Raw genomic sequence first — 22500 nt, forward strand, 5'->3', positions numbered from 1 at the left:
CACCAGACCCCAGCAGCATCACCACCACACCTCAGGAGCTTCCACCACCAAACCCTAACAACAACTCAACAACCTCAAAAACCCGGCTCACCTGGAGCCACCCAAAGACCCGGCTCACCGTCCGAACCCGGGGACCCGCTTTTAAGCCCCCCACCGACCGGCCACTGGAGTGAAAGAGCCAGCCCTTGGGCCTGGAGGACCAGGGCCCTGGTACCATAAACACCCAGACGCTCCTAGCACCATGGACAGCACTCTGTCAGATGCTCAAGCGCATATTGTTTTTTTTACTCATGTTCTGGTTTCAGGACCACAATAAAAACACAATAAAAGCTGAACAGGGTTCCATGGTGTAATGGTTAGCACTCTGGACTTTGACCCCAGGAGCTTCCACCACCAGACACCACTAGCTCCACCACCAGACGACAGCAGCATCACCACCACACCTCAGGAGCTTCCACCACCAGACCCCAGGAATTTCCATCACCAGACCCAAGGAGCTTCCATCACCTGACCCCAGGAGCTTCCATCACCAGACCCCAGGAGCTTCCACCACCAGACCCCACTAGCTGCACCACCAGACCCCAGCAGCATCACCACCACACCTCAGGAGCTTCCACCACCAGACCCCAACAACAACTCAACAACCTCAACAACCCGGCTCACCTGGAGCCACCCAGAGACCCGGCTCACCGTCCGAACCAGGGGACCCGCTTTTAAGTCCCCTACCCCCCTCCCCATCACTGTGTGGCGGAGTCACATCCTGGTTATACAGCAGAGTGGCGCAGCGGAAGCGTGCTGGGCCCATAACCCAGAGGTCGATGGATCGAAACCATCCTCTGCTACTTAAGAGATCCTCTCATACATGAGATGTGAGAGATTAACTGAAATCTATCCAGAGCTTTTTGGAAACAAGAAAGTGGATGTATGATCTATGAACATACTGCACTGACTGTTGATGAAAATGCATTTAATCAAAATGAGGATGAAAATATGTCTCAACCTAATAAAGTAAAACCAACCATTTTAAAATAAAGTAAAACCAACCATTTTAAAATAAAGACTCTAAATTGTCTATTTCTGAAGATTCTCACACACACACACACACACACACACACACACACACACACACACACACACACACACACACACACACACACACACACACACACACACACACACACACACACACACACACACACACACACACATACACACAGCTGACAGGTTGTTGTGGCCGAGTGGTTAAGGCGATGGACTAGAAATCCATTGGGGATTCCCCGCGCAGGTTCGAATCCTGCCAACAACGAGTAATGTTTGAATGTGCAAGACGACAGCCTAATTTGCAGTTATTAATCATATCCAGTACTGTCTTTCAAAAGTAATCAGTTGGCTTCCCTTGTGGTACATTTTGTATTTTCTACCCAGCATGGTAATACCGATGGATGATTTTTAATTTTACCGCACCAGGACAACTTATATGAAATCACACATTTATTTCTAACATGAATGATTTGAAGATAGGATTTTTTTTTCGTTACGCCCGCCATTTTCAAAGCATGAAAGTTTCCGTAGTGTAGTGGTTATCACGTTCGCCTAACACGCGAAAGGTCCCCTGTTCGAAACTGGGCGGAAACATGTATTACTGCAATAATATTATTTGGACTTGGAAAACCCCTCTAATCCTCTTCTTGGTGCTCGGCACAGGAAGGTCGACCATCTCTTTCTCGCATTGGGTCTTATGCAGAAATGAATTTCGTTGCAGTTCCACAACTGATTAAAAGCCAGTCATTCCCCATTTACCTAATCTTTCAAATGTCCAACTTTACAGGAAAAAAAGAAACATATTACAGAGATTTTTTACAGGATCTTTTCGTCATGCCCGCCTTTTTCAAAACATGTAAGTCACTAGCTCCACCACCAAACCCCAGCAGCATTAACACCAGACCCCACTAGCTCCACCACCAGACCCCAGGAGCTTCCAACACCAGACCCCACTAGCTCCACCACCATACCCCAGCAGCATCACCACCAGACCCCAGGAGCTTCCACCACCAGACCCCAGGAGCTTCCACCACCAGACCTCAGGAGCTTCCACCACCAGACCCCAGGAGCTTCCACCAGACCCCAGCAGCATCACCACCAGACCCCACTAGCTCCACCACCAGACCCCAGCAGCATTACCACCAGACCCCATCCACCACCAGACCCTACTAGCTCCACCACCAGACCCCAGCAGCATTACCACCAGACCCCATCCACCACAAGACCCCACTAGCTCCACCACCAGACCCCAGCAGCATCACCACCAGACCCCATCCACCACCAGACCCTACTAGCTCCACCACCAGACCCCAGGAGCTTCCAACACCAGACCCCACTAGCTCCACCACCAGACCCCAGCAGCATCACCACCAGACCCCAGGAGCTTCCACCACCAGACCCCAGGAGCTTCCACCACCAGACCCCAGGAGCTTCCACCACCAGACCTCAGGAGCTTCCACCACCAGACCCCAGGAGCTTCCACCACCAGACCCCAGCAGCATCAGCACCAGACCCCAGCAGCATCACCACCAGAACCCAGGAGCTTCCACCACCACACCCCAGGAGCTTCCATCACCAGACCCCAGGAGCTTCCACCACCAGACCCCTCTAGCTGCACCACCAGACCCCAGGAGCATCACCACCACACCTCAGGAGCTTCCACCACCAAACCCTAACAACAACTCAACAACCTCAAAAACCCGGCTCACCTGGAGCCACCCAAAGACCCGGCTCACCGTCCGAACCCGGGGACCCGCTTTTAAGCCCCCCACCGACCGGCCACTGGAGTGAAAGAGCCAGCCCTTGGGCCTGGAGGACCAGGGCCCTGGTACCATAAACACCCAGACGCTCCTAGCACCATGGACAGCACTCTGTCAGATGCTCAAGCGCATATTGTTTTTTACTCATGTTCTGGTTTCAGGACCACAATAAAAACACAATAAAAGCTGAACAGGGTTCCATGGTGTAATGGTTAGCACTCTGGACTTTGACCCCAGGAGCTTCCACCACCAGACACCACTAGCTCCACCACCAGACGACAGCAGCATCACCACCACACCTCAGGAGCTTCCACCACCAGACCCCAGGAATTTCCATCACCAGACCCAAGGAGCTTCCATCACCTGACCCCAGGAGCTTCCATCACCAGACCCCAGGAGCTTCCATCACCAGACCCCAGGAGCTTCCACCACCAGACCCCACTAGCTGCACCACCAGACCCCAGCAGCATCACCACCACACCTCAGGAGCTTCCACCACCAGACCCCAACAACAACTCAACAACCTCAACAACCCGGCTCACCTGGAGCCACCCAGAGACCCGGCTCACCGTCCGAACCAGGGGACCCGCTTTTAAGTCCCCTACCCCCCTCCCCCCCACTGTGTGGCGGAGTCACATCCTGGTTATACAGCAGTGTGCCGCAGCGGAAGCGTGCTGGGCCCATAACCCAGAGGTCGATGGATCGAAACCATCCTCTGCTACTTAAGAGATCCTCTCATACATGAGATGTGAGAGATTAACTGAAATCTATCCAGAGCTTTTTGGAAACAAGAAAGTGGATGTATGATCTATGAACATACTGCACTGACTGTTGATGAAAATGCATTTAATCAAAATGAGGATGAAAATATGTCTCAACCTAATAAAGTAAAACCAACCATTTTAAAATGAAGTAAAACCAACCATTTTAAAATAAAGACTCTAAATTGTCTATTTCTGAAGATTCACACACACACACACACACACACACACACACACACACACACACACACACACACACACACACACACACACATACACACAGCTGACAGGTTGTTGTGGCCGAGTGGTTAAGGCGATGGACTAGAAATCCATTCGGGATTCCCCGCGCAGGTTCGAATCCTGCCAACAACGAGTAATGTTTGAATGTGCAAGACGACAGCCTAATTTGCAGTTATTAATCATATCCAGTACTGTCTTTCAAAAGTAATCAGTTGGCTTCCCTTGTGGTACATTTTGTATTTTCTACCCAGCATGGTAATACCGATGGATGATTTTTAATTTTACCGCACCAGGACAACTTATATGAAATCACACATTTATTTCTAACATGAATGATTTGAAGATAGGATTTTTTTTTCGTTACGCCCGCCATTTTCAAAGCATGAAAGTTTCCGTAGTGTAGTGGTTATCACGTTCGCCTAACACGCGAAAGGTCCCCTGTTCGAAACTGGGCGGAAACATGTATTACTGCAATAATATTATTTGGACTTGGAAAACCCCTCTAATCCTCTTCTTGGTGCTCGGCACAGGAAGGTCGACCATCTCTTTCTCGCATTGGGTCTTATGCAGAAATGAATTTCGTTGCAGTTCCACAACTGATTAAAAGCCAGTCATTCCCCATTTACCTAATCTTTCAAATGTCCAACTTTACAGGAAAAAAAGAAACATATTACAGAGATTTTTTACAGGATCTTTTCGTCATGCCCGCCTTTTTCAAAACATGTAAGTCACTAGCTCCACCACCAAACCCCAGCAGCATTAACACCAGACCCCACTAGCTCCACCACCAGACCCCAGGAGCTTCCAACACCAGACCCCACTAGCTCCACCACCATACCCCAGCAGCATCACCACCAGACCCCAGGAGCTTCCACCACCAGACCCCAGGAGCTTCCACCACCAGACCTCAGGAGCTTCCACCACCAGACCCCAGGAGCTTCCACCAGACCCCAGCAGCATCACCACCAGACCCCACTAGCTCCACCACCAGACCCCAGCAGCATTACCACCAGACCCCATCCACCACCAGACCCTACTAGCTCCACCACCAGACCCCAGCAGCATTACCACCAGACCCCATCCACCACAAGACCCCACTAGCTCCACCACCAGACCCCAGCAGCATCACCACCAGACCCCATCCACCACCAGACCCTACTAGCTCCACCACCAGACCCCAGGAGCTTCCAACACCAGACCCCACTAGCTCCACCACCAGACCCCAGCAGCATCACCACCAGACCCCAGGAGCTTCCACCACCAGACCCCAGGAGCTTCCACCACCAGACCCCAGGAGCTTCCACCACCAGACCTCAGGAGCTTCCACCACCAGACCCCAGGAGCTTCCACCACCAGACCCCAGCAGCATCAGCACCAGACCCCAGCAGCATCACCACCAGAACCCAGGAGCTTCCACCACCACACCCCAGGAGCTTCCATCACCAGACCCCAGGAGCTTCCACCACCAGACCCCTCTAGCTGCACCACCAGACCCCAGGAGCATCACCACCACACCTCAGGAGCTTCCACCACCAAACCCTAACAACAACTCAACAACCTCAAAAACCCGGCTCACCTGGAGCCACCCAAAGACCCGGCTCACCGTCCGAACCCGGGGACCCGCTTTTAAGCCCCCCACCGACCGGCCACTGGAGTGAAAGAGCCAGCCCTTGGGCCTGGAGGACCAGGGCCCTGGTACCATAAACACCCAGACGCTCCTAGCACCATGGACAGCACTCTGTCAGATGCTCAAGCGCATATTGTTTTTTACTCATGTTCTGGTTTCAGGACCACAATAAAAACACAATAAAAGCTGAACAGGGTTCCATGGTGTAATGGTTAGCACTCTGGACTTTGACCCCAGGAGCTTCCACCACCAGACACCACTAGCTCCACCACCAGACGACAGCAGCATCACCACCACACCTCAGGAGCTTCCACCACCAGACCCCAGGAATTTCCATCACCAGACCCAAGGAGCTTCCATCACCTGACCCCAGGAGCTTCCATCACCAGACCCCAGGAGCTTCCATCACCAGACCCCAGGAGCTTCCACCACCAGACCCCACTAGCTGCACCACCAGACCCCAGCAGCATCACCACCACACCTCAGGAGCTTCCACCACCAGACCCCAACAACAACTCAACAACCTCAACAACCCGGCTCACCTGGAGCCACCCAGAGACCCGGCTCACCGTCCGAACCAGGGGACCCGCTTTTAAGTCCCCTACCCCCCTCCCCCCCACTGTGTGGCGGAGTCACATCCTGGTTATACAGCAGTGTGCCGCAGCGGAAGCGTGCTGGGCCCATAACCCAGAGGTCGATGGATCGAAACCATCCTCTGCTACTTAAGAGATCCTCTCATACATGAGATGTGAGAGATTAACTGAAATCTATCCAGAGCTTTTTGGAAACAAGAAAGTGGATGTATGATCTATGAACATACTGCACTGACTGTTGATGAAAATGCATTTAATCAAAATGAGGATGAAAATATGTCTCAACCTAATAAAGTAAAACCAACCATTTTAAAATAAAGTAAAACCAACCATTTTAAAATAAAGACTCTAAATTGTCTATTTCTGAAGATTCACACACACACACACACACACACACACACACACACACACACACACACAGCTGACAAGTTGTTGTGGCCGAGTGGTTAAGGCGATGGACTAGAAATCCATTGGGGATTCCCCGCGCAGGTTCGAATCCTGCCAACAACGAGTAATGTTTGAATGTGCAAGACGACTGCCTAATTTGCAGTTATTAATCATATCCAGTACTGTCTTTCAAAAGTAATCAGTTGGCTTCCCTTGTGGTACATTTTGTATTTTCTACCCAGCATGGTAATACCGATGGATGATTTTTAATTTTACCGCACCAGGACAACTTATATTAAATCACACATTTATTTCTAACATGAATGATTTGAAGATAGGATTTTTTTTTCGTTACGCCCGCCATTTTCAAAGCATGCAAGTTTCCGTAGTGTAGTGGTTATCACGTTCGCCTAACACGCGAAAGGTCCCCTGTTCGAAACTGGGCGGAAACATGTATTACTGCAATAATATTATTTGGACTTGGAAAACCCCTCTAATCCTCTTGTTGGTGCTCGGCACAGGAAGGTCGACCATCTCTTTCTCGCATTGGGTCTTATGCAGAAATGAATTTCGTTGCAGTTCCACAACTGATTAAAAGCCAGTCATTCCCCATTTACCTAATCTTTAAAATGTCCAACTTTACAGGAAAAAAAGAAACATATTACAGAGATTTTTTACAGGATCTTTTCGTCATGCCCGCCTTTTTCAAAACATTTAAGTCACTAGCTCCACCACCAAACCCCAGCAGCATTAACACCAGACCCCACTAGCTCCACCACCAGACCCCAGGAGCTTCCAACACCAGACCCCACTAGCTCCACCACCATACCCCAGCAGCATCACCACCAGACCCCAGGAGCTTCCACCACCAGAACCCAGGAGTTTCCACCACCAGACCTCAGGAGCTTCCACCACCAGACACCAGGAGCTTCCACCAGACCCCAGCAGCATCACCACCAGACCCCACTAGCTCCACCACCAGACCCCAGCAGCATTACCACCAGACCCCATCCACCACCAGACCCTACTAGCTCCACCACCAGACCCCAGCAGCATTACCACCAGACCCCATCCACCACAAGACCCCACTAGCTCCACCACCAGACCCCAGCAGCATCACCACCAGACCCCATCCACCACCAGACCCTACTAGCTCCACCACCAGACCCCAGGAGCTTCCAACACCAGACCCCACTAGCTCCACCACCAGACCCCAGCAGCATCAGCACCAGACCCCAGGAGCTTCCACCACCAGACCCCAGGAGCTTCCACCACCAGACCCCAGGAGCTTCCACCACCAGACCCCAGGAGCTTCCACCACCAGACCCCAGGAGCTTCCACCACCAGACCTCAGGAGCTTCCACCACCAGACCCCAGGAGCTTCCACCACCAGACCCCAGGAGCTTCCACCACCAGACCCCAGCAGCATCAGCACCAGACCCCAGCAGCATCACCACCAGACCCCAGGAGCTTCCACCACCAGACCTCAGGAGCTTCCACCACCAGACCCCAGGAGCTTCCACCACCAGACCCCAGCAGCATCAGCACCAGACCCCAGCAGCATCACCACCAGAACCCAGGAGCTTCCACCACCACACCCCAGGAGCTTCCATCACCAGACCCCAGGAGCTTCCACCACCAGACCCCTCTAGCTGCACCACCAGACCCCAGCAGCATCACCACCACACCTCAGGAGCTTCCACCACCAAACCCTAACAACAACTCAACAACCTCAAAAACCCGGCTCACCTGGAGCCACCCAAAGACCCGGATCACCGTCCGAACCCGGGGACCCGCTTTTAAGCCCCCCACCGACCGGCCACTGGAGTGAAAGAGCCAGCCCTTGGGCCTGGAGGACCAGGGCCCTGGTACCATAAACACCCAGACGCTCCTAGCACCATGGACAGCACTCTGTCAGATGCTCAAGCGCATATTGTTTTTTACTCATGTTCTGGTTTCAGGACCACAATAAAAACACAATAAAAGCTGAACAGGGTTCCATGGTGTAATGGTTAGCACTCTGGACTTTGACCCCAGGAGCTTCCACCACCAGACGACAGCAGCATCACCACCACACCTCAGGAGCTTCCACCACCAGACACCACTAGCTCCACCACCAGACCCCAGCAGCATCACCACCAGACCCCAGCAGCATCACCACCAGACCCCAGGAGCTTCCACCACCAGACCCCAGGAATTTCCATCACCAGACCCAAGGAGCTTCCATCACCTGACCCCAGGAGCTTCCATCACCAGACCCCAGGAGCTTCCACCACCAGACCCCACTAGCTGCACCACCAGACCCCAGCAGCATCACCACCACACCTCAGGAGCTTCCACCAGCAGACCCTGACAACAACTCAACAACCTCAACAACCCGGCTCACCTGGAGCCACCCAGAGACCCGGCTCACCGTCCGAACCAGGGGACCCGCTTTTAAGTCCCCTCCCCCCCTCCCCCCCACTGTGTGGCGGAGTCACATCCTGGTTATACAGCAGAGTGGCGCAGCGGAAGCGTGCTGGGCCCATAACCCAGAGGTCGATGGATCGAAACCATCCTCTGCTACTTAAGAGATCCTCTCATACATGAGATGTGAGAGATTAACTGAAATCTATCCAGAGCTTTTTGGAAACAAGAAAGTGGATGTATGATCTATGAACATACTGCACTGACTGTTGATGAAAATGCATTTAATCAAAATGAGGATGAAAATATGTCTCAACCTAATAAAGTAAAACCAACCATTTTAAAATGAAGTAAAACCAACCATTTTAAAATAAAGACTCTAAATTGTCTATTTCTGAAGATTCACACACACACACACACACACACACACACACACACACACACACACACACACACACACACACACACACACACACACACACACACACACATACACACAGCTGACAGGTTGTTGTGGCCGAGTGGTTAAGGCGATGGACTAGAAATCCATTGGGGATTCCCCGCGCAGGTTCGAATCCTGCCAACAACGAGTAATGTTTGAATGTGCAAGACGACAGCCTAATTTGCAGTTATTAATCATATCCAGTACTGTCTTTCAAAAGTAATCAGTTGGCTTCCCTTGTGGTACATTTTGTATTTTCTACCCAGCATGGTAATACCGATGGATGATTTTTAATTTTACCGCACCAGGACAACTTATATGAAATCACACATTTATTTCTAACATGAATGATTTGAAGATAGGATTTTTTTTTCGTTACGCCCGCCATTTTCAAAGCATGAAAGTTTCCGTAGTGTAGTGGTTATCACGTTCGCCTAACACGCGAAAGGTCCCCTGTTCGAAACTGGGCGGAAACATGTATTACTGCAATAATATTATTTGGACTTGGAAAACCCCTCTAATCCTCTTCTTGGTGCTCGGCACAGGAAGGTCGACCATCTCTTTCTCGCATTGGGTCTTATGCAGAAATGAATTTCGTTGCAGTTCCACAACTGATTAAAAGCCAGTCATTCCCCATTTACCTAATCTTTCAAATGTCCAACTTTACAGGAAAAAAAGAAACATATTACAGAGATTTTTTACAGGATCTTTTCGTCATGCCCGCCTTTTTCAAAACATGTAAGTCACTAGCTCCACCACCAAACCCCAGCAGCATTAACACCAGACCCCACTAGCTCCACCACCAGACCCCAGGAGCTTCCAACACCAGACCCCACTAGCTCCACCACCATACCCCAGCAGCATCACCACCAGACCCCAGGAGCTTCCACCACCAGACCCCAGGAGCTTCCACCACCAGACCTCAGGAGCTTCCACCACCAGACCCCAGGAGCTTCCACCAGACCCCAGCAGCATCACCACCAGACCCCACTAGCTCCACCACCAGACCCCAGCAGCATTACCACCAGACCCCATCCACCACCAGACCCTACTAGCTCCACCACCAGACCCCAGCAGCATTACCACCAGACCCCATCCACCACAAGACCCCACTAGCTCCACCACCAGACCCCAGCAGCATCACCACCAGACCCCATCCACCACCAGACCCTACTAGCTCCACCACCAGACCCCAGGAGCTTCCAACACCAGACCCCACTAGCTCCACCACCAGACCCCAGCAGCATCACCACCAGACCCCAGGAGCTTCCACCACCAGACCCCAGGAGCTTCCACCACCAGACCCCAGGAGCTTCCACCACCAGACCTCAGGAGCTTCCACCACCAGACCCCAGGAGCTTCCACCACCAGACCCCAGCAGCATCAGCACCAGACCCCAGCAGCATCACCACCAGAACCCAGGAGCTTCCACCACCACACCCCAGGAGCTTCCATCACCAGACCCCAGGAGCTTCCACCACCAGACCCCTCTAGTTGCACCACCAGACCCCAGGAGCATCACCACCACACCTCAGGAGCTTCCACCACCAAACCCTAACAACAACTCAACAACCTCAAAAACCCGGCTCACCTGGAGCCACCCAAAGACCCGGCTCACCGTCCGAACCCGGGGACCCGCTTTTAAGCCCCCCACCGACCGGCCACTGGAGTGAAAGAGCCAGCCCTTGGGCCTGGAGGACCAGGGCCCTGGTACCATAAACACCCAGACGCTCCTAGCACCATGGACAGCACTCTGTCAGATGCTCAAGCGCATATTGTTTTTTACTCATGTTCTGGTTTCAGGACCACAATAAAAACACAATAAAAGCTGAACAGGGTTCCATGGTGTAATGGTTAGCACTCTGGACTTTGACCCCAGGAGCTTCCACCACCAGACACCACTAGCTCCACCACCAGACGACAGCAGCATCACCACCACACCTCAGGAGCTTCCACCACCAGACACCACTAGCTCCACCACCAGACCCCAGCAGCATCACCACCAGACCCCAGCAGCATCACCACCAGACCCCAGGAGCTTCCACCACCAGACCCCAGGAATTTCCATCACCAGACCCAAGGAGCTTCCATCACCTGACCCCAGGAGCTTCCATCACCAGACCCCAGGAGCTTCCACCACCAGACCCCACTAGCTGCACCACCAGACCCCAGCAGCATCACCACCACACCTCAGGAGCTTCCACCAGCAGACCCTGACAACAACTCAACAACCTCAACAACCCGGCTCACCTGGAGCCACCCAGAGACCCGGCTCACCGTCCCGAACCAGGGGACCCGCTTTTAAGTCCCCTCCCCCCCTCCCCCCCACTGTGTGGCGGAGTCACATCCTGGTTATACAGCAGAGTGGCGCAGCGGAAGCGTGCTGGGCCCATAACCCAGAGGTCGATGGATCGAAACCATCCTCTGCTACTTAAGAGATCCTCTCATACATGAGATGTGAGAGATTAACTGAAATCTATCCAGAGCTTTTTGGAAACAAGAAAGTGGATGTATGATCTATGAACATACTGCACTGACTGTTGATGAAAATGCATTTAATCAAAATGAGGATGAAAATATGTCTCAACCTAATAAAGTAAAACCAACCATTTTAAAATAAAGACTCTAAATTGTCTATTTCTGAAGATTCACACACACACACACACACACACACATACACACACACACATACACACAGCTGACAGGTTGTTGTGGCCGAGTGGTTAAGGCGATGGACTAGAAATCCATTGGGGATTCCCCGCGCAGGTTCGAATCCTGCCAACAACGAGTAATGTTTGAATGTGCAAGACGACTGCCTAATTTGCAGTTATTAATCATATCCAGTACTGTCTTTCAAAAGTAATCAGTTGGCTTCCCTTGTGGTACATTTTGTATTTTCTACCCAGCATGGTAATACCGATGGATGATTTTTAATTTTACCGCACCAGGACAACTTATATGAAATCACACATTTATTTCTAACATGAATGATTTGAAGATAGGATTTTTTTTTCGTTACGCCCGCCACTTTTAAAGCATGCAAGTTTCCGTAGTGTAGTGGTTATCACGTTCGCCTAACACGCGAAAGGTCCCCTGTTCGAAACTGGGCGGAAACATGTATTACTGCAATAATATTATTTGGACTTGGAAAACCCCTCTAATCCTCTTCTTGGTGCTCGGCACAGGAAGGTCGACCATCTCTTTCTCGCATTGGGTCTTATGCAGAAATGAATTTCGTTGCAGTTCCACAACTGATTAAAAGCCAGTCATTCCTCATTTACCTAATCTTTCAAATGTCCAACTTTACAGGAAAAAAAGAAACATATTACAGAGATTTTTTACAGGATCTTTTCGTCATGCCCGTCTTTTTCAAAACATGTAAGTCACTAGCTCCACCACCAAACCCCAGCAGCATTAACACCAGACCCCACTAGCTCCACCACCAGACCCCAGGAGCTTCCAACACCAGACCCCACTAGCTCCACCACCATACCCCAGCAGCATCACCACCAGACCCCAGGAGCTTCCACCACCAGACCCCAGGAGCTTCCACCACCAGACCTCAGGAGCTTCCACCACCAGACCCCAGGAGCTTCCACCAGACCCCAGCAGCATCACCACCAGACCCCACTAGCTCCACCACCAGACCCCAGCAGCATTACCACCAGACCCCATCCACCACCAGACCCTACTAGCTCCACCACCAGACCCCAGCAGCATTACCACCAGACCCCATCCACCACAAGACCCCACTAGCTCCACCACCAGACCCCAGCAGCATCACCACCAGACCCCATCCACCACCAGACCCTACTAGCTCCACCACCAGACCCCAGGAGCTTCCAACACCAGACCCCACTAGCTCCACCACCGGACCCCAGCAGCATCAGCACCAGACCCCAGGAGCTTCCACCACCAGACCCCAGGAGCTTCCACCACCAGACCCCAGGAGCTTCCACCACCAGACCCCAGGAGCTTCCAACACCAGACCCCACTAGCTCCACCACCAGACCCCAGCAGCATCACCACCAGACCCCAGGAGCTTCCACCACCAGACCCCAGGAGCTTCCACCACCAGACCCCAGGAGCTTCCACCACCAGACCCCAGGAGCTTCCACCACCAGACCTCAGGAGCTTCCACCACCAGACCCCAGGAGCTTCCACCACCAGACCCCAGCAGCATCAGCACCAGACCCCAGCAGCATCACCACCAGAACCCAGGAGCTTCCACCACCACACCCCAGGAGCTTCCATCACCAGACCCCAGGAGCTTCCACCACCACACCTCAGGAGCTTCCACCACCAAACCCTAACAACAACTCAACAACCTCAAAAACCCGGCTCACCTGGAGCCACCCAAAGACCCGGCTCACCGTCCGAACCCGGGGACCCGCTTTTAAGCCCCCCACCAACCGGCCACTGGAGTGAAAGAGCCAGCCCTTGGGCCTGGAGGACCAGGGCCCTGGTACCATAAACACCCAGACGCTCCTAGCACCATGGACAGCACTCTGTCAGATGCTCAAGCGCATATTGTTTTTTACTCATGTTCTGGTTTCAGGACCACAATAAAAACACAATAAAAGCTGAACAGGGTTCCATGGTGTAATGGTTAGCACTCTGGACTTTGACCCCAGGAGCTTCCACCACCAGACACCACTAGCTCCACCACCAGACGACAGCAGCATCACCACCACACCTCAGGAGCTTCCACCACCAGACACCACTAGCTCCACCACCAGACCCCAGCAGCATCACCACCAGACCCCAGCAGCATCACCACCAGACCCCAGGAGCTTCCACCACCAGACCCCAGGAATTTCCATCACCAGACCCAAGGAGCTTCCATCACATGACCCCAGGAGCTTCCATCACCAGACCCCAGGAGCTTCCACCACCAGACCCCACTAGCTGCACCACCAGACCCCAGCAGCATCACCACCAGAACCCAGGAGCTTCCACCACCACACCCCAGGAGCTTCCATCACCAGACCCCAGGTGCTTCCACCACCAGACCCCTCTAGCTGCACCACCAGACCCCAGCAGCATCACCACCACACCCCAGGAGCTCCCACCACCAAACCCTAACAACAACTCAACAACCTCAAAAACCCGGCTCACCTGGAGCCACCCAAAGACCCGGCTCACCGTCCGAACCCGGGGACCCGCTTTTAAGCCCCCCACCGACCGGCCACTGGAGTGAAAGAGCCAGCCCTTGGGCCTGGAGGACCAGGGCCCTGGTACCATAAACACCCAGACGCTCCTAGCACCATGGACAGCACTCTGTCAGATGCTCAAGCGCATATTGTTTTTTACTCATGTTCTGGTTTCAGGACCACAATAAAAACACAATAAAAGCTGAACAGGGTTCCATGGTGTAATGGTTAGCACTCTGGACTTTGACCCCAGGAGCTTCCACCACCAGACACCACTAGCTCCACCACCAGACGACAGCAGCATCACCACCACACCTCAGGAGCTTCCACCACCAGACACCACTAGCTCCACCACCAGACCCCAGCAGCATCACCACCAGACCCCAGCAGCATCACCACCAGACCCCAGGAGCTTCCACCACCAGACCCCAGGAATTTCCATCACCAGACCCAAGGAGCTTCCATCACCTGACCCCAGGAGCTTCCATCACCAGACCCCAGGAGCTTCCACCACCAGACCCCACTAGCTGCACCACCAGACCCCAGCAGCATCACCACCCCACCTCAGGAGCTTCCACCACCAGACCCCAAAAACAACTCAACAACCTCAACAACCCGGCTCACCTGGAGCCACCCAGAGACCCGGCTCACCGTCCGAACCAGGGGACCCGCTTTTAAGTCCCCTACCCCCCTCCCCCCCACTGTGTGGCGGAGTCACATCCTGGTTATACAGCAGAGTGGCGCAGCGGAAGCGTGCTGGGCCCATAACCCAGAGGTCGATGGATCGAAACCATCCTCTGCTACTTAAGAGATCCTCTCATACATGAGATGTGAGAGATTAACTGAAATCTATCCAGAGCTTTTTGGAAACAAGAAAGTGGATGTATGATCTATGAACATACTGCACTGACTGTTGATGAAAATGCATTTAATCAAAATGAGGATGAAAATATGTCTCAACCTAATAAAGTAAAACCAACCATTTTAAAATAAAGTAAAACCAACCATTTTAAAATAAAGACTCTAAATTGTCTATTTCTGAAGATTCACACACACACACAAACACACACACACACACACACATACACACAGCTGACAGGTTGTTGTGGCCGAGTGGTTAAGGCGATGGACTAGAAATCCATTGGGGATTCCCCGCGCAGGTTCGAATCCTGCCAACAACGAGTAATGTTTGAATGTGCAAGACGACAGCCTAATTTGCAGTTATTAATCATATCCAGTACTGTCTTTCAAAAGTAATCAGTTGGCTTCCCTTGTGGTACATTTTGTATTTTCTACCCAGCATGGTAATACCGATGGATGATTTTTAATTTTACCGCACCAGGACAACTTATATAAAATCACACATTTATTTCTAACATGAATGATTTGAAGATAGGATTTTTTTTTCGTTACGCCCGCCATTTTCAAAGCATGCAAGTTTCCGTAGTGTAGTGGTTATCACGTTCGCCTAACACGCGAAAGGTCCCCTGTTCGAAACTGGGCGGAAACATGTATTACTGCAATAATATTATTTGGACGTGGAAAACCCCTCTAATCCTCTTGTTGGTGCTCGGCACAGGAAGGTCGACCATCTCTTTCTCGCATTGGGTCTTATGCAGAAATGAATTTCGTTGCAGTTCCACAACTGATTAAAAGCCAGTCATTCCCCATTTACCTAATCTTTCAAATGTCCAACTTTACAGGAAAAAAAGAAGCATATTACAGAGATTTTTTACAGGATCTTTTCGTCATGCCCGCCTTTTTCAAAACATGTAAGTCACTAGCTCCACCACCAAACCCCAGCAGCATTAACACCAGACCCCACTAGCTCCACCACCAGACCCCAGGATCTTCCAACACCAGACCCCACTAGCTCCACCACAATACCCCAGCAGCATCACCACCAGACCCCAGGAGCTTCCACCACCAGACCCCAGGAGCTTCCACCAGCAGACCTCAGGAGCTTCCAACACCAGACCCCACTAGCTCCACCACCATACCCCAGCAGCATCACCACCAGACCCCAGGAGCTTCCACCACCAGACCCCAGGAGCTTCCACCACCAGACCTCAGGAGCTTCCACCACCAGACCCCAGGAGCTTCCACCAGACCCCAGCAGCATCACCACCAGACCCCACTAGCTCCACCACCAGACCCCAGCAGCATTACCACCAGACCCCATCCACCACCAGACCCTACTAGCTCCACCACCAGACCCCAGCAGCATTACCACCAGACCCCATCCACCACAAGACCCCACTAGCTCCACCACCAGACCCCAGCAGCATCACCACCAGACCCCATCCACCACCAGACCCTACTAGCTCCACCACCAGACCCCAGGAGCTTCCAACACCAGACCCCACTAGCTCCACCACCGGACCCCAGCAGCATCAGCACCAGACCCCAGGAGCTTCCACCACCAGACCCCAGGAGCTTCCACCACCAGACCCCAGGAGCTTCCACCACCAGACCCCAGGAGCTTCCACCACCAGACCTCAGGAGCTTCCACCACCAGACCCCAGGAGCTTCCACCACCAGACCCCAGCAGCATCAGCACCAGACCCCAGCAGCATCACCACCAGAACCCAGGAGCTTCCACCACCACACCCCAGGAGCTTCCATCACCAGACCCCAGGAGCTTCCACCACCAGACCCCTCTAGCTGCACCACCAGACCCCAGCAGCATCACCACCACACCTCAGGAGCTTCCACCACCAAACCCTAACAACAACTCAACAACCTCAAAAACCCGGCTCACCTGGAGCCACCCAAAGACCCGGCTCACCGTCCGAACCCGGGGACCCGCTTTTAAGCCCCCCACCGACCGGCCACTGGAGTGAAAGAGCCAGCCCTTGGGCCTGGAGGACCAGGGCCCTGGTACCATAAACACCCAGACGCTCCTAGCACCATGGACAGCACTCTGTCAGATGCTCAAGCGCATATTGTTTTTTACTCATGTTCTGGTTTCAGGACCACAATAAAAACACAATAAAAGCTGAACAGGGTTCCATGGTGTAATGGTTAGCACTCTGGACTTTGACCCCAGGAGCTTCCACCACCAGACACCACTAGCTCCACCACCAGACGACAGCAGCATCACCACCACACCTCAGGAGCTTCCACCACCAGACACCACTAGCTCCACCACCAGACCCCAGCAGCATCATCACCACACCCCAGCAGCATCCCTACCAGACCCCAGGAGCTTCCACCACCAGACCCCAGGAATTTCCATCACCAGACCCAAGGAGCTTCCATCACCTGACCCCAGGAGCTTCCATCACCAGACCCCAGGAGCTTCCACCACCAGACCCCACTAGCTGCACCACCAGACCCCAGCAGCATCACCACCACACCTCAGGAGCTTCCACCACCAGACCCCAACAACAACTCAACAACCTCAACAACCCGGCTCACCTGGAGCCACCCAGAGACCCGGCTCACCGTCCGAACCAGGGGACCCGCTTTTAAGTCCCCTACCCCCCTCCCCCCCACTGTGTGGCGGAGTCACATCCTGGTTATACAGCAGAGTGGCGCAGCGGAAGCGTGCTGGGCCCATAACCCAGAGGTCGATGGATCGAAACCATCCTCTGCTACTTAAGAGATCCTCTCATACATGAGATGTGAGAGATTAACTGAAATCTATCCAGAGCGTTTTGGAAACAAGAAAGTGGATGTATGATCTATGAACATACTGCACTGACTGTTGATGAAAATGCATTTAATCAAAATGAGGATGAAAATATGTCTCAACCTAATAAAGTAAAACCAACCATTTTAAAATAAAGTAAAACCAACCATTTTAAAATAAAGACTCTAAATTGTCTATTTCTGAAGATTCACACACACACACACACACACATACACACAGCTGACAGGTTGTTGTGGCCGAGTGGTTAAGGCGATGGACTAGAAATCCATTGGGGATTCCCCGCGCAGGTTCGAATCCTGCCAACAACGAGTAATGTTTGAATGTGCAAGACGACAGCCTAATTTGCAGTTATTAATCATATCCAGTACTGTCTTTCAAAAGTAATCAGTTGGCTTCCCTTGTGGTACATTTTGTATTTTCTACCCAGCATGGTAATACCGATGGATGATTTTTAATTTTACCGCACCAGGACAACTTATATGAAATCACACATTTATTTCTAACATGAATGATTTGAAGATAGGATTTTTTTTTCGTTACGCCCGCCATTTTCAAAGCATGCAAGTTTCTGTAGTGTAGTGGTTATCAAGTTTGCCTAACACGCGAAAGGTCCCCTGTTCGAAACTGGGGGCAAACATGTATTACTGCAATAATATTATTTGGACTTGTAAAACCCCTCTAATCCTCTTCTTGGTGCTCGGCACAGGAAGGTCGACCATCTCTTTCTCGCAGTGGGTCTTATGCAGAAATGAATTTCGTTGCAGTTCCACAACTGATTAAAAGCCAGTCATTCCCCATTTACCTAATCTTTCAAATGTCCAACTTTACAGGAAAAAAAGAAACATATTACAGAGATTTTTTACAGGATCTTTTCGTCATGCCCGCCTTTTTCAAAACATGTAAGTCACTAGCTCCACCACCAAACCCCAGCAGCATTAACACCAGACCCCACTAGCTCCACCACCAGACCCCAGGAGCTTCCAACACCAGACCCCACTAGCTCCACCACCATACCCCAGCAGCATCACCACCAGACCCCAGGAGCTTCCACCACCAGACCCCAGGAGCTTCCACCACCAGACCTCAGGAGCTTCCACCACCAGACCCCAGGAGCTTCCACCAGACCAAAGCAGCATCACCACCAGACCCCAGGAGCTTCCACCACCAGACCCCAGGAGCTTCCACCACCAGACCCCAGGAATTTCCATCACCAGACCCAAGGAGCTTCCATCACCTGACCCCAGGAGCTTCCATCACCAGACCCCAGGATCTTCCACCACCAGACCCCACTAGCTGCACCACCAGACCCCAGCAGCATCACCACCACACCTCAGGAGCTTCCACCACCAGACCCCAACAACAACTCAACAACCTCAACAACCCGGCTCACCTGGAGCCACCCAGAGACCCGGCTCACCGTCCGAACCAGGGGACCCGCTTTTAAGAGCCCTACCCCCCTCCCCCCCAGTGTGTGGCGGAGTCACATCCTGGTTATACAGCAGAGTGGCGCAGCGGAAGCGTGCTGGGCCCATAACCCAGAGGTCGATGGATCGAAACCATCCTCTGCTACTTAAGAGATCCTCTCATACATGAGATGTGAGAGATTAACTGAAATCTATCCAGAGCTTTTTGGAAACAAGAAAGTGGATGTATGATCTATGAACATACTGCACTGACTGTTGATGAAAATGCATTTAATCAAAATGAGGATGAAAATATGTCTCAACCTAATAAAGTAAAACCAACCATTTTAAAATAAAGTAAAACCAACCATTTTAAAATAAAGACTCTAAATTGTCTATTTCTGAAGATTCACACACACACACACACACACACACACACACACACACATACACACAGCTGACAGGTTGTTGTGGCCGAGTGGTTAAGGCGATGGACTAGAAATCCATTGGGGATTCCCCGCGCAGGTTCCGCCAACAACGAGTAATGTTTGAATGTGCAAGACGACAGCCTAATTTGCAGTTATTAATCATATCCAGTACTGTCTTTCAAAAGTAATCAGTTGGCTTCCCTTGTGGTACATTTTGTATTTTCTACCCAGCATGGTAATACCGATGGATGATTTTTAATTTTACCGCACCAGGACAACTTATATGAAATCACACATTTATTTCTAACATGAATGATTTGAAGATAGGATTTTTTTTTCGTTACGCCCGCCATTTTCAAAGCATGCAAGTTTCTGTAGTGTAGTGGTTATCAAGTTTGCCTAACACGCGAAAGGTCCCCTGTTCGAAACTGGGGGCAAACATGTATTACTGCAATAATATTATTTGGACTTGTAAAACCCCTCTAATCCTCTTCTTGGTGCTCGGCACAGGAAGGTCGACCATCTCTTTCTCGCATTGGGTCTTATGCAGAAATGAATTTCGTTGCAATTTCACAACTGATCAAAAGCCAGTCATTCCCCATTTACCTAATCTTTCAAATGTCCAACTTTACAGGAAAAAAAGAAACATATTACAGAGATTTTTTACAGGATCTTTTCGTCATGCCCGCCTTTTTCAAAACATGTAAGTCACTAGCTCCACCACCAAACCCCAGCAGCATTAACACCAGACCCCACTAGCTCCACCACCAGACCCCAGGAGCTTCCAACACCAGACCCCACTAGCTCCACCACCATACCCCAGCAGCATCACCACCAGACCCCAGGAGCTTCCACCACCAGACCCCAGGAGCTTCCACCACCAGACCTCAGGAGCTTCCACCACCAGACCCCAGGAGCTTCCACCACCAGACCTCAGGAGCTTCCACCACCAGACCCCAGGAGCTTCCACCAGACCCCAGCAGTATCACCACCAGACCCCAGGAGCTTCCACCACCAGACCCCAGGAGCTTCCACCACCAGACCCCAGGAGCTTCCACCACCAGACCTCAGGAGCTTCCACCACCAGACCCCAGGAGCTTCCACCAGACCCCAGCAGCATCACCACCAGACCCCACTAGCTCCACCACCAGACCCCAGCAGCATTACCACCAGACCCCATCCACCACCAGACCCTACTAGCTCCACCACCAGACCCCAGCAGCATTACCACCAGACCCCATCCACCACAAGACCCCACTAGCTCCACCACCAGACCCCAGCAGCATCACCACCAGACCCCATCCACCACCAGACCCTACTAGCTCCACCACCAGACCCCACGAGCTTCCAACACCAGACCCCACTAGCTCCACCACCAGACCCCAGCAGCATCAGCACCAGACCCCAGGAGCTTCCACCACCAGACCCCAGGAGCTTCCACCACCAGACCCCAGGAGCTTCCACCACCAGACCCCAGGAGCTTCCACCACCAGACCTCAGGAGCTTCCACCACCAGACCCCAGGAGCTTCCACCACCAGACCCCAGCAGCATCAGCACCAGACCCCAGCAGCATCACCACCAGAACCCAGGAGCTTCCACCACCACACCCCAGGAGCTTCCATCACCAGACCCCAGGAGCTTCCACCACCAGACCCCTCTAGCTGCACCACCAGACCCCAGCAGCATCCCCACCACACCTCAGGAGCTTCCACCACCAAACCCTAACAACAACTCAACAACCTCAAAAACCCGGCTCACCTGGAGCCACCCAAAGACCCGGCTCACCGTCCGAACCCGGGGACCCGCTTTTAAGCCCCCCACCGACCGGCCACTGGAGTGAAAGAGCCAGCCCTTGGGCCTGGAGGACCAGGGCCCTGGTACCATAAACACCCAGACGCTCCTAGCACCATGGACAGCACTCTGTCAGATGCTCAAGCGCATATTGTTTTTTACTCATGTTCTGGTTTCAGGACCACAATAAAAACACAATAAAAGCTGAACAGGGTTCCATGGTGTAATGGTTAGCACTCTGGACTTTGACCCCAGGAGCTTCCACCACCAGACACCACTAGCTCCACCACCAGACGACAGCAGCATCACCACCACACCTCAGGAGCTTCCACCACCAGACCCCAGGAATTTCCATCACCAGACCCAAGAAGCTTCCATCACCTGACCCCAGGAGCTTCCATCACCAGACCCCAGGAGCTTCCACCACCAGACCCCACTAGCTGCACCACCAGACCCAAGCAGCATCACCACCACACCTCAGGAGCTTCCACCACCAGACCCCAACAACAACTCAACAACCTCAACAACCCAGCTCACCTGGAGCCACCCAGAGACCCGGCTCACCGTCCGAACCAGGGGACCCGCTTTTAAGTCCCCTACCCCCCTCCCCCCCACTGTGTGGCGGAGTCACATCCTGGTTATACAGCAGTGTGGCGCAGCGGAAGCGTGCTGGGCCCATAACCCAGAGGTCGATGGATCGAAACCATCCTCTGCTACTTAAGAGATCCTCTCATACATGAGATGTGAGAGATTAACTGAAATCTATCCAGAGCTTTTTGGAAACAAGAAAGTGGATGTATGATCTATGAACA

General features: G+C 52.3%; 13 non-coding genes across 13 annotated transcripts; all 13 read left to right on the plus strand.

Moving 5' to 3' along the window:
• Positions 1 to 1224: 1224 nt before the first annotated feature.
• Positions 1225 to 1306, plus strand: trnas-aga (transfer RNA serine (anticodon AGA)). Its single transcript has one exon. It is a non-coding gene; the product is annotated as a tRNA-Ser (tRNA).
• A 256-nt stretch (positions 1307 to 1562) lies between these two features.
• Positions 1563 to 1635, plus strand: trnav-aac (transfer RNA valine (anticodon AAC)). The gene has a single exon. It is a non-coding gene; the product is annotated as a tRNA-Val (tRNA).
• A 2217-nt stretch (positions 1636 to 3852) lies between these two features.
• trnas-aga (transfer RNA serine (anticodon AGA)) lies at positions 3853 to 3934 on the plus strand. The gene has a single exon. It is a non-coding gene; the product is annotated as a tRNA-Ser (tRNA).
• A 256-nt stretch (positions 3935 to 4190) lies between these two features.
• Positions 4191 to 4263, plus strand: trnav-aac (transfer RNA valine (anticodon AAC)). Its single transcript has one exon. It is a non-coding gene; the product is annotated as a tRNA-Val (tRNA).
• A 2187-nt stretch (positions 4264 to 6450) lies between these two features.
• Positions 6451 to 6532, plus strand: trnas-aga (transfer RNA serine (anticodon AGA)). The gene has a single exon. It is a non-coding gene; the product is annotated as a tRNA-Ser (tRNA).
• Positions 6533 to 6788: 256 nt separating this feature from the next.
• Positions 6789 to 6861, plus strand: trnav-aac (transfer RNA valine (anticodon AAC)). The gene has a single exon. It is a non-coding gene; the product is annotated as a tRNA-Val (tRNA).
• Positions 6862 to 9322: 2461 nt separating this feature from the next.
• trnas-aga (transfer RNA serine (anticodon AGA)) lies at positions 9323 to 9404 on the plus strand. The gene has a single exon. It is a non-coding gene; the product is annotated as a tRNA-Ser (tRNA).
• Positions 9405 to 9660: 256 nt separating this feature from the next.
• Positions 9661 to 9733, plus strand: trnav-aac (transfer RNA valine (anticodon AAC)). The gene has a single exon. It is a non-coding gene; the product is annotated as a tRNA-Val (tRNA).
• A 2229-nt stretch (positions 9734 to 11962) lies between these two features.
• trnas-aga (transfer RNA serine (anticodon AGA)) lies at positions 11963 to 12044 on the plus strand. The gene has a single exon. It is a non-coding gene; the product is annotated as a tRNA-Ser (tRNA).
• A 256-nt stretch (positions 12045 to 12300) lies between these two features.
• trnav-aac (transfer RNA valine (anticodon AAC)) lies at positions 12301 to 12373 on the plus strand. The gene has a single exon. It is a non-coding gene; the product is annotated as a tRNA-Val (tRNA).
• A 3136-nt stretch (positions 12374 to 15509) lies between these two features.
• On the plus strand, positions 15510 to 15591 carry trnas-aga (transfer RNA serine (anticodon AGA)). Its single transcript has one exon. It is a non-coding gene; the product is annotated as a tRNA-Ser (tRNA).
• A 256-nt stretch (positions 15592 to 15847) lies between these two features.
• On the plus strand, positions 15848 to 15920 carry trnav-aac (transfer RNA valine (anticodon AAC)). The gene has a single exon. It is a non-coding gene; the product is annotated as a tRNA-Val (tRNA).
• Positions 15921 to 18291: 2371 nt separating this feature from the next.
• Positions 18292 to 18373, plus strand: trnas-aga (transfer RNA serine (anticodon AGA)). The gene has a single exon. It is a non-coding gene; the product is annotated as a tRNA-Ser (tRNA).
• The last annotated feature ends 4127 nt before the right edge of the window (positions 18374 to 22500 follow it).

The sequence above is a fragment of the Cololabis saira genome, unplaced genomic scaffold (genome assembly GCF_033807715.1).
Source record: "Cololabis saira isolate AMF1-May2022 unplaced genomic scaffold, fColSai1.1 scf025, whole genome shotgun sequence".
Classification (NCBI taxonomy): Eukaryota; Metazoa; Chordata; class Actinopteri; order Beloniformes; family Belonidae; genus Cololabis; species Cololabis saira.